The sequence below is a fragment of the Thalassophryne amazonica genome, chromosome 17 (assembly GCF_902500255.1).
Source record: "Thalassophryne amazonica chromosome 17, fThaAma1.1, whole genome shotgun sequence".
Taxonomy (NCBI): Eukaryota; Metazoa; Chordata; class Actinopteri; order Batrachoidiformes; family Batrachoididae; genus Thalassophryne; species Thalassophryne amazonica.
The window spans coordinates 11,476,426-11,481,154 of record NC_047119.1 but is presented as its reverse complement, the minus strand read 5'-3'; positions in this window follow the sequence as shown (position 1 = coordinate 11,481,154).

Genomic DNA, 4,729 nt, shown 5'->3' with positions numbered 1-4,729 from the left:
GAGGAATTCTTGCCTCATCAGAGCCCTATTAGCCATCTCATATTCAGGGTTCCTGTTGGGCCTTCATGGCTACTGTAGTACTGTAGTAGTCACAGGACACACAATGTCCGCACCATATTTCACCCCAACAACCAACCCATTACACACACTATATACACCCACACACACACATATATAGTGAGGAAAATAAGTATTTGAACACCCTGCGATTTTGCAAGTTCTCCTACTTAGAAATCATGGAGGGGTCTGAAATTTCCATCTTAGGTGCATGTCCACTGTGAGAGACATAATCTAAAAAAAAAAAAAATCTGGAAATCACAATGTATGATTTTTTTAATAATTTATTTGTATGTTACTGCTTTATTAGAAAGTGGAAGAAACACAAGATGACTGTCAATCTCCCTCGGTCTGGGATTCCATGCAAGATCTCACTTTGTGGGGTAAGGATGATTCTGAGAAAGCTCAGAACTACAGAGGAGGACCTGGTCAATGATCTGAAGAGAGCCGGGACCACAGTCACAAAGGTGACATTAGTAACACATGATGCTGTCATGGTTTAAACTCCTGCAGGGCAGCAAGGTCCCCCTGCTCAAGCCAGCACATGTCCAGGCCTGTTTGAAGTTCACCAGTGACCATCTGGATGGTCCAGAGGAGGCATGGGAGAAGGTCATGTGGTCAGATGAGACCAGAATAGAGATTTTTGGAATCAACTCCACTTACCATGTTTAGAGGATGAGAACAACCCCAAGAAAACCATCCCAACCGTGAAGCATGGGGGTGGAAACATCATACTCTGGGGGTGTCTTCTGCAAAGGGGACAGGATGACTGCACCGTGTTGCAGGGAGGATGGATGGGTCATGTATTGTGAGATTTCCAGCATGACAATGACCCCAAACACACAGCCAGGGCAACTAAGGAGGGGCTCTGTAAGAAGCATTTCTAGGTCCTGGAGTGGCCTGGCCAGTCTCCAGACCTGAACTCAATAGAAAATCTTTGGAGGGCGCTGAAACTCTAAACCTGAAAGATTTGGAGAAGATCTGTATGGAGGAGTGGACCAAAATCCTCGCTGCAGTGTGTGAAAACTTGGTCAAGAACTACAGGAAACATTTGAAGGCTACTGTACCAAATATTAACATTGATTTTCACAGGTGTTCAAATACTTATTTGCAGCAGTAACATACTAATAAATTATTAAAAAAAAAAAACCTACATTGTAATTTCCAGATTTTTTTTCCCAGTGGACATACACCTAAGATGGAAATTTCAGACCCCTCCATGATTTCTAAGTGGGAGAACTAGCAAAATCGCAGGGTGTTCAAATACTTATTTTCCTCACTGTATATATATATATATATACGTATATATATATATATATATATATATATATATATATATATATATGTATATATATATATATATATATACATATATATATATATACACACATACACACACACACACACACACACACGTGTCAAGGTACAAACTGTGATCTGGTAGAAACTGCAATTCTACCAGTAGAGATTGTGATCACAATCTCTACCATTAGAAACTCCATTTTGCCTTTACTTACTCTGTGTGCTACTTTGACAACATTTGGATCAGCGTTTCTACCAGTAGAGACTGCAACAACAGAGATCAACTATACTTGAAAAAAGTAAATATTGATCAGAAATGTAATAAAATATCGACTGGGAAGTCTTAGTCATATTTTACTATATTCGGCAATTAAAATAGTGTTGTAGTTCTGCATCAAACATTGTGTACTTCAAGTATATGAAATGGCGCATTTTCAAAAGTTTTGGTTTTCAAACTCAGTAATGTAACTTTATTTACAAGTTCCTCTGAGAACTACTTTGACATCACAATCTCTACTGGTAAAAACTGCGATTCAACCACAATGTAGTTTCTACCTTGAAGTATATATATATATATATATATATATATATATCAGAAAGTTAAAATAAAGTGAAATAATATTAGGCAAGTCTAGGATTTAGACCTTTGTAAGTTCTTGGTGAGAAAGCATTTTCTTAAACCTAGTGTCCTTTAGCTTAAACAGTGATGGTGCTTTTACTGCACTTTTAAACCACTAATATGTTACAATAAATCATAAAAGCAGATGTCCTTTAAAGGGCAGAGGCTTGCCTTATGTGCTGCCTGAGTGTTGTACTGCTGAATGAGAATGAGGGATACCGTGTCAGAGAGGCCATGGAGAGCACTAAGGGTTGAAGAGGAGCAGAACAGAGGATGGAGATGGAGAAGAAGAGTGTAGGAGAAGAAAAAGTAGGGAAGGTGGTGGAAAAGCAAGAGACAGTGTCTGGGACTTAGAGAGGAGATTGAGAGCAAGCTGTAGTAAGCGATTGGAGCTGTGCTCCCCTGTTGTTTGCACCAGATGGTGTTCATTGATTATTCATTGTATGCGATGGATGTCACTGTCACTGCACACGGCTCTGCTCCATTCTGCTCTCTGCCTCGGTGCACCTGGGAGCTGAGATGGGTGGGACTTCAGGGGGTTGCATGTAGGCAATGTGTGTCCACTGTGTGGTTAGGGGTTGCATTTTTTTTTTTTTTATGGCATCACGGCATCTCTAACGGGATCTCACAGACATGCACGAATGAAAGGGAACAGCCCGGTTTATGCATGCGTATTCCAACAAATGTATGCAATAGGATCAGAGGCATTTGCTCTGCAATGTAATAGCTTTAGCATTAGTCATTTCTCAGTGCTGATGTGGAAGCATGGGTACATGTTGCCAGTAAAGTAGTATTCGGCAGCACTACTCTGCATATCAACAGTAATTTCAGTGCATCATGTGGCGTGATGTTCAGATGGAGATTGATATTTGTCGTGATTCGGTTGACAGTCTGAGATTTAAACCCGGAATTCATACAGATTTATTGATGACACGGACGCCACACAAAATGACGAGTGGCTGCAGATAGTTCAATCACAAACACTTGGCCAGCACTCGAACATTGATCTTTGCCAAGACTCTGTCTCTGTGATGGAATTCACAATTGCCCTGTCACCTCCACTTTGCATTCTTGATGACTGAAAAGCAGAGAGAAAGAGAGCGAGAGAAAGAGAGCAAGAGAATGAATGTGGCTCTGAGGCAGCAGTGTCAATGAGTGCTGATTCTAGGAGAGATGGGAGGGGAAAAAAATGGTTTTTAATCTATGATCTCACCTGTGGAGTGCAGGTCATAGACACTGTATGTGATTGAAGAGGAGAGGTTGAGTGTGTAATCATGCATTGATGCTGTAGAGTTGGAAAATGCCTGAAGTTGTTGATCTCGTTAGATATCAGGCAGTTGACTTTAAAGTACAACTTGCAGCCCCAGCTGCAGTATTTCATGCACAGTTACCTCCGTTAATTAATTGCACAATTAAAACAAACTAATGATTTGAAATTAAACCAAATGTGTGTGTTGGGGGGGTTGGGGGGAGCTCAATGGACTTATAAAGTTCCTACCACTAAAGTAAAAAACAGCTGTGTATCAAGGTAACATTCCAAAAAAATGTGCGCTAATAAAGTCAGGGGATGGATACATGTACATTTCTGTTCCATTGAATACGAGGTCTGTCCATAAAGTAACGGTCCTTTTTATTTTTTTCAAAAACTATATGGATTTCATTCATATGTTTTTACGTCAGACATGCTTTGAACCCTCGTGTGCACGCATGAGTTTTTCCACACCTGTCGGTGACGTCATTCGCCTGTGAGCACGCCTTGGGAAGGAGTGGTCCCGCCCCCTCGTCGGATTTTCATTGTCTGGAAATGGCGGAATGAAAAGGACTTTTTTTCCATCAGAATTTTTTCAGAAGCTGTTAGAGACTTTCACCTAGAAACCATTCGAAAAATGTATCTGGCTTTCAGTGAAAATTTTACAGGCTTCACAGAGAATAAGAACTTTAACTACAGCTTTAAGGAACCCTTTAAGGACGGTCGGTGCGCCGCGCTGCGAGCTGCGATGATGCGGCACAAACCACTGGATCATTTCTAAGCTGATGGCTCTGTGGATACGAGACCGTCGTGTGCTCTTTCTCTGGTTATCACAAGACCTGGACATCAGTCATTTTCCGGCAGATTTCACTTTTAACAAGAGATTTTGTCATGGAAAGCCGCGCGGAGGCTTCGCGCGTCACGACCGATTCGCTGATGAAGCGAGACAAAGGAACACCTCCGTTTCGGAGTGTTAGAGGACAAGTTGGGACATGTCTATCTCGGCTTTCAGTGCTTACCAGTCGAGTGAGTATAAAAGAACTTGTGGAGAGCTGGACATGTCCCAACTTTTTTTTTCTTGGTGGATAATGGGATTTATTGTCATCTCATGCAGAATGCTGAAGAATTGACTGATGCCTGTGGTAAACGTTGACATGAATGACTGAGGCGCTGTGACTCAACTTTTAAAATAAGTTAATTTTCTTGTTGCGGTGCGAAGCGCTGGTGTCCTCTGGTTCAGGCTGAGAACAGACAAAACACAGATGGATTTATTTTAAAAAATTGTATTTCTTCAGCTACCACAAGGAACTAAAGTATTTTCAGACGTCGTTTTCCAAAATCAGGATGCAGGAAGTTTTCTTCAGGCTGTGATGATGAATCTGACTGAAACAAGAGGTAAGATTAAGACTTTGTATTTAATCCGTGTGTGAATAGTTTTGAAACAGTCTGAACTGTTCACATTACTGCAGCTTTTAGTTGTTGAGCCAATCAATGGACGTATT